Source organism: Oncorhynchus masou, chromosome 33, assembly GCF_036934945.1.
Source record: "Oncorhynchus masou masou isolate Uvic2021 chromosome 33, UVic_Omas_1.1, whole genome shotgun sequence".
Lineage (NCBI taxonomy): Eukaryota > Metazoa > Chordata > Actinopteri > Salmoniformes > Salmonidae > Oncorhynchus > Oncorhynchus masou.
This window is the reverse complement of record NC_088244.1, coordinates 20,015,435-20,027,830: the sequence shown is the minus strand read 5'-3', so window position 1 is coordinate 20,027,830 and position 12,396 is coordinate 20,015,435.

Genomic DNA, 12,396 nt, shown 5'->3' with positions numbered 1-12,396 from the left:
AAGCCAAGTTAACAGATCACTGACCATTTCGAATCCCACCGTACCTTCTCCGCTGTGCAATCCGGTTTCCGAGCTGGTCACGGGTGCACCTCAGCCACGCTCAAGGTCCTAAACGATATCAAAACCGCCAAAAATAAAAGACAGTACTGTGCAACCGTCTTCATCGACCTGGCTAAGGCTTTCGCCTCTGTCAATCACTGTATTCTTATCAACAGACTCAACAGCCTTGGTTTCTCAAATTAGTGCCTTGCCTGGTTCACCAACTACTTCTCAGATAGAGTTCAGTGTGCCAAAACGGAGGGTCTGGTGTCCACACCTCTGGCAGTCTCTATGGAGGTACAACAGGGTTCAATTATGAGGCAACCCTTTTCTCTGTATAAATCAATGATGTCGCTCTTGCTGCAGGTGATTTCTTGATCCACCTCTATGCAAACGACACCATTCTGTATACATCTGGCCCTTCTTTGGACACTGTGCTAACAAACCTCCAAACGAGCTTCAATGCCATACAACACTCCTTCCGTGGCCAAAAAATGCTCTTAATAGCTAGTAAAACTAAATGCATGCTCTTCAACCGATTGCTGCCCGCACCTTCCCGCTCGACTAGCACCACTATTCTGGACGGTTCTGACTTAGAATATGTGGACAACTACAAATACCTAGGTGTGTAGACTGTAAACTCTCCTTCCAGACTCATATTAAGCATCTCTAATCTAAAATTAAATCTAGAATTGGCTTCCTATTTCGTAACAAAGCCTCCTTCACTCACGCTGCCAAACATACCCTCGTAAAAATGACTATTCTAAAGATCCTCGACTTCGGGGATGTCATTTACAAAATAGCCTCCAACTCTCTACTCAGCAAACTGGATGCAGTCTATCACAGTGCCATCCGTTTTGTCACCAAAGCCCTTTATACCACCCACCACTGCGACCTGTATACTCTTGTCGGCTGGCTTTTGCTACATATTCGTCACCTGACCCACTGGCTCCAGGTCATCTATAAGTCTTTGCTAGGTAAAGCTCCGCCTTATCTCAGCTCACTGGTCACCATAACAACACCCACCCATAGCACGCGCTCCAGCAGGTATACAGTATCTCACTGGTCATCCCCAAAGCCAACACCTCTCGGGCCGCCTTTCCTTCCAGTTCACTTCGCTACTATGGCCTATTTATTGTCTTACATCCTTACTCCATTTGCACACACTGTATATAGATGTTTCTATTGTTATTGACTGTACTTTTGCTTATCCCATTTGTGACTCTGTGTTGTTGTTTTTTGTCGCACTGGTTTGCTTTATCTTGTCCAGGTCGCAGTTGTAAATGAGAACTTGTTCGCAACTGGCCTACCTGGTTAAATAAAGCTGCAATAAAAAATAATTAAAAAACATGTCTGTAAACATTCCAGCCAGCTGGTCTGTGCATGCTCTGAGGAAGTTTAAATGTTTTACTCACTTTGGCCATGGAGATGGAGAACCCACAGGCTTCAGTGGCACTGTATTGTCCTCAAAGCGAGCAAAAAAGATTTTCAATTTATCTGGGAGCAAGACGTCGATGTCCGCGAGGGGGCTGGTTTTCTTTTTGTAATCCATAATTGACTGTAGGCCCTGCCACATACGTCTCATGTTTGAGCCATTGAATTGCGGCTCTACTTTCTCTCTATACTGATGCTTTGCTTGTTTGATTGCCTTGCGGAGGCAATAGCTGCACTGATTGTATTCGGTCATGTTTCCAGTTGCCTTGCCATGATTACAATCGGTGGTTCGTACTTTCAGTTTTGCGCGAATGTTGCCATCAATCCACAGTTTCTGGTTAGGAAAGGTTTTAATAGTCACAGTGGGTACGACATCTCCGACACACTTGCTAATAAACTCGCTTACCGAATCAGCGTACACATCAATGTTATTGTCTGAGGCTATCTAGAACATATCCCAGCAATCTTGAAGCGTGGAATCCGATTGGTCAGACCAGAGTTGTACAGACCTGAGCACAAGCTCTTCCTGTTTTAGTTTCAGTCTATACGCTGGGAGCAACAAAACGGAGTCATGGTCAGATTTTCCAAAGGCAGGGCTTTGTATGCATCGCGGAAGTTAGAGTAACAATGGTCCAGAATGCTACCAGCTATGTCGCACATTTGATTTGCTAATAGAGTTTAGGAACACTTGTTCTCAGGTTAGCTTTGTTAAAATCCCCAGCTACAATAAATGTAGCCTCAGGATGTATGGTTTCCGGTTTACATAGAGTCCAGGGATGTTCTTTCAGGGCCAACGAGGTATCTGCTTGGGGGGGATATACATGGCTGTGACTATAATCAAAGAGAATTCTCTTCTCTAATGCGGTCGGTATTTGATTGTAAGGAATTCTAGGTCAGGTGAGCAAAGGAATTGAGTTCCTGTATGTTGTTGTGATTACACCAAAAGTTGTTAATCATAAGGCATACACCCCCGTCCTTCTTCTTACCAAAGAGATGTTTGTTTCTGTCGGTGCGATGCGTGGAGAAACCTGGTGGCTGTACTGACTCAACATATTCCGAGTGAGCCATGTTTCCGTGAAATAGAATGTTACAATCTCTGATGTCTCTCTGGAAGTCAACTCGTGCTCTAATTTTGTTCACCTTGTTATCTAGAGATTGGACATTGGCGAGTAATATGCTCGGAAGCGGTGGATGGTGTGCTCGCCTTCTGAGTCTGACCAGTAGGTCGCTCCGTCTGCCTCTCCTGCGGCGACCGCGTTGTTTTGGGTCGGCCTCTGGGATAAAATCACATGTCCAGGGTGGAGGTCCGAACAAAGGATCTGCTTCGGGAAAGACGTATTCCTGGTCGTAATGATGGTTAGTTGAGATCGCTTTTATATCCAAAAGTTCTTCCCAGCTGTATTTAATAACACGTGAGATTTTCTGGGCTAACAGTGTAAGAAACGAGTAACTGCATAGTTTTCTAAGGACCTGAAGTGAGGCGACCATCTCTGTCAGTGCCATGTTTAAAAATATATATATAATAAATAAATAAAATATGTTTTGTTTTTACGTCTCAGACACCGTTGCGGTCTGAGGGGGAGCTAAGGAAGATCTGAACCCGAGGATCCCCCTTTGTTGGAAGGGTAGAGGACTACGGCATGGCAAAATGTGATTTTAGAACACTCTTCCGTAATAGTGTAGTGCCTCAAAGTATACAAAAAGTATTGCAACATACAGACAGACGTTAATTGATTGTTTGTAATCAAGTATGGAGTTTCATAAAAATATATAAAGTGTAAACTAAAAAAATAAAAGTTAAAAACTATATATAAAAGCCACTCCGACAGCATGCAGAGTCAGGTCCTAAAAAGACGGTATATTCTACAAATACTGAGCTGCAGTGCAATCAGAAAGTATTCACACCCGGTCACTTTTTCCACATTTTGTTACAATCTGAATTTTAAATGGATTATATAGAGGTGTTGTTGTCACTGGCCTACACACAGTACCCCATAATCTCAAAGTGGAATTTTGTTTGTAAAAAAAAAAAAATGAATTAAAAGCTGAAATCTCTTGAGTCAGTAAGTATTCAACCCCTTTGTTATGGCCGGCCTAAATAAGTTCAGAAGTAGAAATGTGCTTGAAAAAATTGCATAATAAGTTGCATGGACTCATTCTATGTTCAATAATAATGGTTAACATTATTTTTTTATGACTACCCCAAGGTCCCTGAAGCTAAAGTCCCTCAATCGAGTAGTGAATTTCAAGTACAGATTCAAGCACAAAGCAGTAATCGCCACCAAAGGTGCTTCTACAAAGTATTCACTCGGGGGTGAAATTACTTATGGAAATGAGATATCTCTGTATTTAATTTTCAATAAATATGACATTTTTTCAAAAAACATGTTTTCACTTTGTCATTATGGGGTATTAATCAATTTTTAATTTAAGCTGTAACACAACAAAATGTGCAATAAGTCAAGGGGTATGAATACTTTCTGAATTCACTGTATATCATATACAAAAAAGGGGGAAATTATATTATTTTATACTAACACAATTGTTCAGACAAAGATTATATATTTTTTATTATTCTCAAAAAGATAGGGGAAAAATATTGGCACCCCTGTTTTCAATATCTCAATTTGCGAGGATAACTGAGCCTTTTACTAAAATGTTTTATGAAATTGGAGAAGACATTGGGAGGGTTCTTAGACCATTCCTTCCAGATCCTTGATATCCTTTGTCTGTGCTTATGGACAGGCCCAATTCAAACTACAGTCCAGAAACTAAAATGTCCAATGTAAAATATTGCTTTTGAGGTCAATTAACCATTTCTCTGTGCATTTTGATGTGTGCTTGGGTACAAGTTTCAGTCTTCTGGCAGAGACAACAAGGTTTTTGGCTAACATGTCCTGTTTTTTGGGGTAAAGTTCATGATGCCGTTAACCTTAACAAAGGCCTCAGTACAAGTGGAAGATAAATAGCCCCATAACCATATTTTACAGTAGTTATTGGGTTATTTTCTTCTTATGCATCCTTATATAGATACCAAACCCACCACTGATGTACGTGGCTAAAGAGCTCTATTGTCATGTCATTTGACCATAGCACCGGTTCTAATCCAGGTGCCAATGTCGTTTAGCAAACTCCAGACATTTACATTTGAAGGATGACATGAAAATAGAGCTCTTTAGCCATGCACACCAGTGTTAGGTTTGGAGTCAAAATAAGGATGCATAAGCAGAAAATAACAATGTTGGCAGTGTTGTCCATAAGCCCAGATGAAGGATATTTAGGATCTGGAAAGATTCTGTATGGAGGAATGGTCTCCCAATGTCTTTTCCAATCTCATAAAACATTCCGTGCCATTATCCTCACAAGGTGAGGTATTGAAAGGTATTGAAAACAGAGGTGGCAATAATTTTGACCCATATCTTTTTGAGAAAAAAAAACATATTATTTGTTAAACCAAATAATACAATTTTCACATTATTTGGAGCATACAATAGGTAACTCAGTATTTGTATTATTTATTTTATACAGTCTTTTTTGCTCATCTGTGCAAATAATTTTGGACCTAAGTGTACATCTCCCTGTGCGGTAGAAGCAGGGCCGTCAAGTTCCTGTGGGCTGTCAAACACATCCCCTCTGCGGGCGTAATGCGGAGTGTGACGCGTCAGACCCTATCACTCTGCCTTGCCACTGACCAGCCACTTATGTATGCTGTGTGCACCACTGGATGCCAAAACAGACACTGTGAGGTGGGATAACAGCTCCAGCTCTGAAACCCTGCCCTCCCCCATTTCCCCACAACCGGTTTGATGCTGCTGCACATCCCACAGGCCACAATGCACCACTTCGAGTGCCGGATCCTGAAAAAACTTTTCCTGGTTCACCTGTAGGTACACTGAGGAACAGCCCCCCTTGCTGAGGCCCAAAGACAACCCTGCTTTAGTCCATTAAACTGGACCATTACCGCGCCATTAGAGGAGAGACTCTACCTCCACATGGGGGTTTTAGGAGAGATTAGAACTGCTCCGATACCACTGTTCTGTGGAGGGGATCAAATACCTTTCCTCTCCTTATCGCATATGCAAGGTTCACTGTGAGGATACTGGAGCACACCAATTTTAAGCTGAATGCATACTGTGCAGTATGTCATTAAAAAAACGACTACCCAAAGATTAATGGTTGACTGTATATGCATCTTATTTGCAAGTATGTTAAAAACTTCTTAGGGTTGCAATCCCGTTAATGGGATTGATATGACATATTCAAACAACAGAAATCTCATAATTAAAATTCCTCAAACATACATGTATCTTATTTCATTTTAAAGGTAATCTTGTTGTTAATCCCACCAACGTGTCCAATTTCAAATAGGCTTTACAGCGAAATCACCACAAACGATTATGTTAGATCAGAGCCAAGCCACAGAAAAACACAGCCATTTTTCCAGCCAAAGAGAAGAGTCACAAAAAGCACAAATAGAGATAAAATGAATCACTACCTTTTGATGATCTTCATCAGATGACACTCATAGGACTTCATGTTACACATACATGTATTTTTTGTTTGATAAAGTGCATATTTATATAAAAAAAATACTTAACATTGAGGATCTTCATCAGAATGCACTCCCAGGAATCTCAGTTCCACATTTAATGTTTGATTTGTTCGATAATGTCCATTATTTTTGTCCAAAGAGCTACTTTTGTTAGCACATTTGTTAAACAAATCCAAAGTCATGAAGCGCGTTCCCTAGTTGCAGATGAAATGTCAAAAAGTTACGTTACTGGCCGTAGAAACATGTCAAACTATGTATGGAATCTATCTTTAGGATGTTTTTAACATAAAACTTCAATAATATTCCAACCGGAGAAATCCTTTGTCTTCAGAAAAGCAAAGGAACGCAGCTACCCCTCATGTAAAATGCGCGTGACCAGCGCGTGACTGCTGGCAGACCTCTGACTCATTCCTCTCTCATTCGGTCCCACTTCACAGTAGAATACTCAAACAAGTTTCTAAAGATGGTTCACATCTAGTGGAAGCCTTAGGATGTGCAACATAACCAATATCCCACTGTGCATTCAATAGGGGCTGGGTTGAAAATCGACCAACCTCAGATTTCCCACTTCCTGTTTGGATTTCTTCTCAGGTTATTGCCTGCCATATGAGTTCTGTTATACTCACAGACATCATTCAAACAGTTTTAGAAACTTCAGAGTGTTTTCTATCCAATACTAATAATAATATGCATATATTAGCAACTGGGACTGAGGAGCAGGCAGTTTACTCTGGGCACCTCTGGGCACATTTCATCCAAGCTACTCAATACTGCCCCTGCAGCCATAATAAGTTTTAAGGACAAATTCTTATTTGCTATGACGGCCTAACAAAAGGTAAAAGGCCTCCTGCAGGGATGGGCGCTGGGACATAAAAAAAAGAAAAGAGAGAGATAACACAACACTACATAAAGAGAGACCTAAGACAACAATATAGCATGGCAGCAACAGATGACATCACAACATGGTATCAACACAATAAAATAACAACATGGTAGCAACACAACATGGCAACAGCACAAAACAAAGTACAAACATTATTAGGCACAGACAACAGCACAAATGGTATGAAGGTAGAGACAACAATACATCACGCAAAGCAGCCACAACTGTTAGTAAGAGTGTCTGTGATTGAGTCTTTCAATGAGGAGAAAAAAACTGTCCAGTTCGAGTGTTTTTTTGCAGCTCGTTCCAGTCGCTAGCTGCAGCGAACTGAAAAGAGGAGCAACCCAGGGATGTGTGTGCTTTGGGGACCTTTAACAGAATGAGATGGGTATACAGAGATTCCCAGTTTACAGAAAAGTATAGAGTGCAGTGATGTGTCCTATAAGGAGCATTAGTGGCAAATCTGCTGGCTGAATTGTAAAGAACATCTAGCAGCTCGAGAGCACCCTTACCTGCCGATCTATAAATGACGTCTCCATAATCTAGCATGGGTAGCATGGTCATCTGATACAGGGGTAGTTTGGCAGCTGTGGTGAAAGAGGAGTGATTACGATAGAGGAAACCAAGTCTAGATTTAACCTTAGCCTGCAGCTTTGATATGTGCTGAGAAAAGCACAGTGTACCATCTAGCCAAGTACTTGTATGAGGTGACTACCTCAAGCTCAAACCCTCAGAGGTAGTAATCACACCTGTGGGGAGAGGGGCATTCTTTTTACCAACCCACATGACCTTAATTTTGGAGGTGTTTAGAACAAGGTTAATTGGTTTAACTGAATGTAACGTCCTGTAGTGCGCTGTATGTTTCCAGTATAAGTATTCCGCTCCATTCCAGAGGACCTGCTCCCTGGAGTGGAATTATTATTTTTTGATTTTTTGATGTCCTCTGGCGTCCTCCATGCCCCTTGGTCCCAAATATGTGCTGCCTACATTTGCCATTGGGGGTAATATTCCCTTGCACATTATCATTATTTCAATCCTCATGAGCCTGCGGACAGGCACAGCCTCCCTGACAGCGTTTGATGCTGTTTCTCTCTCTCTATCTCTCTTCCCTCTCTCTTCTCTCTCTTCTCTCTTCTATCTCTCCTCGCTCTCTTCTCTCTCTCTTCTCTCTCTCTCCTCGATCTCTCTTCTATCTCTCCTCGCTCTCTTCTCTCTCTCTCTCTCTCTCTCCTCGCTCTCTTCTATATCTCTTTTCTCTCTCTTCTATCTCTCTATTTTTCTATTTCTCTCTTTCTCATCTCTTTTTCTTTCTCCCTCTCTTTTCTGTTTTCCCCATCCCTTTCTCTCCTCTTCTGTTCTCTTGATGATAAAAACCTGTAGAAATAGCTATGGGGGGAAATAGAGCAGCAGCAAAAAAGGCTTTTGTTTTGCATCAAAACTAAACTGTATGTCTCTCTTGGCTCATACACACTGTCCCCTTTTGGAGAAAATGTCAGACCTGTTTATTTAGGTAGGTAAGAGTGTTTGCACATTGAGTCACACTAGGTAACTCCTCTACAATCTCCAGAGACCATCCCTTCATTTGAACATACAGTATAAATACATGTAAATCAATGGGAGAAAAAGACCACATGAGGAGGTTTAAGATCTCAGCCTTCTAGGCCTCTTTATTACATCTCATCCTGTCCATCACGTCTCAACCTGGCTGGCTGTTTGCTATAGTCAACCTCTGATCGTTTCCCTTTTGTTGTGTTTGGTTTGCAACATGAAGGGGAATGATAGAGCATATACTGGAGCAGGCTACTCTATCGTCTCAGGATTCTGGAGTCTGATAAAACAATGTAGCCCTGGAAGAGGAGAGGAAAGGAAGAAATGGGGAAGAGAGCGATGTTCTGTGGCAGATTGTTCTCTTTGATCTGGAGTGTAGTGAAAGGAGGTCATTATGTAACCGTCTTCAGCACACACATGGCTGAGTGTGTGACTGCCAAACAGAGAGAGAGAGAGAGAGAGAGAGTGAGAGGGATGGAAAGACAGAGAGACCGACAGTGAGGCAGAGGAAGATGGAAGACATGAGAGGAGCAACATTTCCGCTCATATTGGCGTTGGGTCACTTTCCTTATTAAGGTTATTTAGTGGAGCAGCTGTAACATGGCCCCTAATGAGCCTGATAATGAGACATCAGAATGCCCCTTAGTGATGGTTCAACGTTAAGTTCCGCTGTCTCAATACAGCATCCCTTCCTGTGGCAGTCTTTACCAAATAATAAAAGATAGTAGAATTACAGAGGAGTGCTGATCATGTAAGATATTAAAAATATATGGTTTCTGGCTAATGACAAAAACATACTGACTGATCATGATGATTTGTTCATCTTAATTGGGGACAATTCATTATCTTGGAGAGAGGGGGGCAAACGGTAAAGGCCAAATCATGCTATTGTATAGCAGATGGGTTTTGTAATCAATCATTCAATAATAATGAATCATTCTAAATCGGAAAATTGTGTGTCACTTTTATCCTTTGGAAATGGCCTTTCCCAAACACCATATTGTCCATAAACCTCTATCAATACAGGCTGCTAATTGTCTTGTTAATGTACACCACAAAGGAGGACAGAGATGTACAGTCCACAAGTGCTGAACTGAACAAAGCTGACACAGTAAGACTTTACATTAAGCTTCTTCTCTCGGGTTGGAAATTACAACGGTATTAATAGATCTTGACAAATCAATGTTACACTTTCACCATACAGAGAGGATAACAAAGGGAAGCTGTCTTCACTGATGGAGGAACAAAATGAGGGAGGGAAGGAGCGATTGGCAGAGTGTGGTGGTGGTGTATGGTGGTGTATGGTGGTGCGCGGTGGTGGTATATGGTTGGGGTGGTGTATGGGGGTGTACGATTGGGGTGTATGGTGGTGTACGGTGGTGGTATATGGTTGGGGTGGTGTATGGTGGTGTACAGTGGGGGTGGTGGTGTATCGAGGTGTATGGTGGTGGTATATGCTGTATGGTGGTGTATGGTGGGGGTGGTGGTATACGGTGGTGGTGTACGGTGGGGGTGGTGGTGTACGGTGGTGTATGGTGAGGTTGGTGGTGTATAGTGGTGTACGGTTGGGGTGGTGGTGTACGGTGGTGTATGGTGAGGTTGGTGGTGTATAGTGGTGTACGGTTGGGGTGGTGGTGAATGGTGGTGTACAGTGTGGTGTATGGTGGTGTATAGTGGTGGTGTATGGTGGTGTCCGGTGGTGGTGTATGGTGGTGTACGGTGGTGGTGTACGTGGTGGTGTATGGTGGTGTCCGGTGGTGTATGGTGGTGTATGATGAGGGTGGTGGTGTATGGTGAGGGTGGTGGTGTATGGTGGTGTATGATGAGGGTAGTGGTGTATGATGAGGGTAGTGGTGTATGGTGGTGTACGGTGGTGGTGGTGATTGGTGGTGTACGGTTGGGGTGACGGTGGGGGTGTGGGTGTACGGTTGGGTATGGTGGTGTATAGTGAGGGTGGTGGTGTATGGTGGTGAATGGTGGTGTATAGTGAGGGTGACGGTGTACGGTAGTGTACGGTGGGGGTGGGGGTGTACGGTGGGGTTGGGGTTGTACGGTGGTGTACGGTGGTGGTGTATGGTGGTGTACAGTGGTGTACGGTGGTGGTGTACGGTGGTGGTGTACAGTGGTATATGATGGGGGTGTGGGTGTACGGTTGGGTATGGTGGTGGTGTATGGAGGGGGTGTACAGTGGTGGTGTATGGTGGTGGTGTAAGGAGGTGTACAGGTGTGGTGTATGGTGGTGGTGTATGGTGGTGGTGTACGGTGGTGGTGTATGGTGGTGTGCGGTGTACGGTGGTGGTGTATGGTTGTGGTGTATGGTGGTCTATGGTGGTGGTGTATGGTGGGGTGGTGTATGGTGGTATATGGTGGGGGTGTGTGTGTATGGTTGGGTATGGTGGTGGTGTATGGAGGGGGTGTACAGTGGTGGTGTATGGTAGTGGTGTAAGGTGGTGTACAGTGGTATACAGTGGTGGTGATTGTTGGTGGTGTACGATTGTGGTGGTGTATGGTGGTGTACATTGGTGGTTTATGGTGGTTTACAGTGGGGGTGGTGGTGTACGGTGATGTACAGATGTGGTGGTGTACAGTGGTGTTGTATGGTTGTGGTGTGCGGTGGTGTTTGGTGGTGTATGGCGGTGGTGTACGGTGGTGTACAGTGGTGGTGGTGTATGGTTGTGTACTGTGGTGTGAGGTGGTGTGCGGCCCACCGACACTGAGACAGCCTGACAGGTTCTGTTTCTGCTCATTGGAGGACTGTTATCCGGAGTGACCGTGTTGTCTTCCTTTCCCTCCACCGAGGTTATGCTATTGCCAGCAGTCCACATGACACAATGAATGAGTCTCCTACATGGTTGGCTGGGGACAGGCAGAGGCACAGAGAGACCCTCATCAGGTCAGCCTACTGAAGGTAATTCACAAGTCCTCTCAACCCCCCTGTACTGAACATATACACACATCACTCATCACACATCCCAGTCACGTGGGGTTGGGATGGCGGTAAATCACAGGGTTAGATCTCCATATATTTCCCCATTCATTTGTGACCCATAGGGACCGCTTCTGTGGCCACTGCGTTTGGAAGATGACATGCCTTGTAATTGGGTGTGTTGGGCTGTCAGCTCAGGGTGCATGATCTTGCCAGCATGACTCAAGTCTGCCCGTGAGCCGCTTCCTGCGCTTGTGCATCTACTTCAGTTGCTTGTATGATCTATTTTAGATTCTATAGCCCAAGGATGTGTGTGCATCCTAACAGCAGATAGCCAAAGAAAAAAGAGGGGTGGGGGGGGTAGATAATGTTCAAATCATCTACAGGCAATCATGCAAATTCCCCGTCTGTGGTGCACTCAGGGATGTAGATAGCAGAGCAGCCCTACTTCCTCATCAGCCACAGCAAATGTTTAATTATGCAAACGAGCGAGATCTCTATCAGCACTTCGCACACGCCAACATGTAGGCTACACTTATGCCAACGAGTCATTTTAAACTTTAGAATTTCAACTGATGTATGTCTTGACCATGTCTGAGAGCGGGAGTCCATGGTGGTGCAACGATAGTAGGAGACAGGGTCAGAGGACCGGTCTTCTTTGTCTCTACTGCAGATGTCACACACTATGCAGCCTTCGCACACTGAAGCAGCCAGGCCTAGGTTTGGCTTGACCCTGAAGTGTCGTTCTGATTTAGACCCTGTTCTCTATCTGCTACCAATGTGGCCTGATGGCTGTGCCACCATGCAGGGGATTCGCCATACTCTGTATGTCTGCCATTTGGGTTTTTACATACAGAGGAGAAATGTGGATCTTCCCCTTCTTCCTCTCCTCTTGTCGCAGTAATCCCTGGGGAGCAGGCTTCCTTGGAAGGCTTGGTGTAGTGGGAGCACTGCGGTGACATTGTGTTGTTTCTATGGTTGGGTCTAATCTCGTGGAGGCAGGGGTCTATTTTT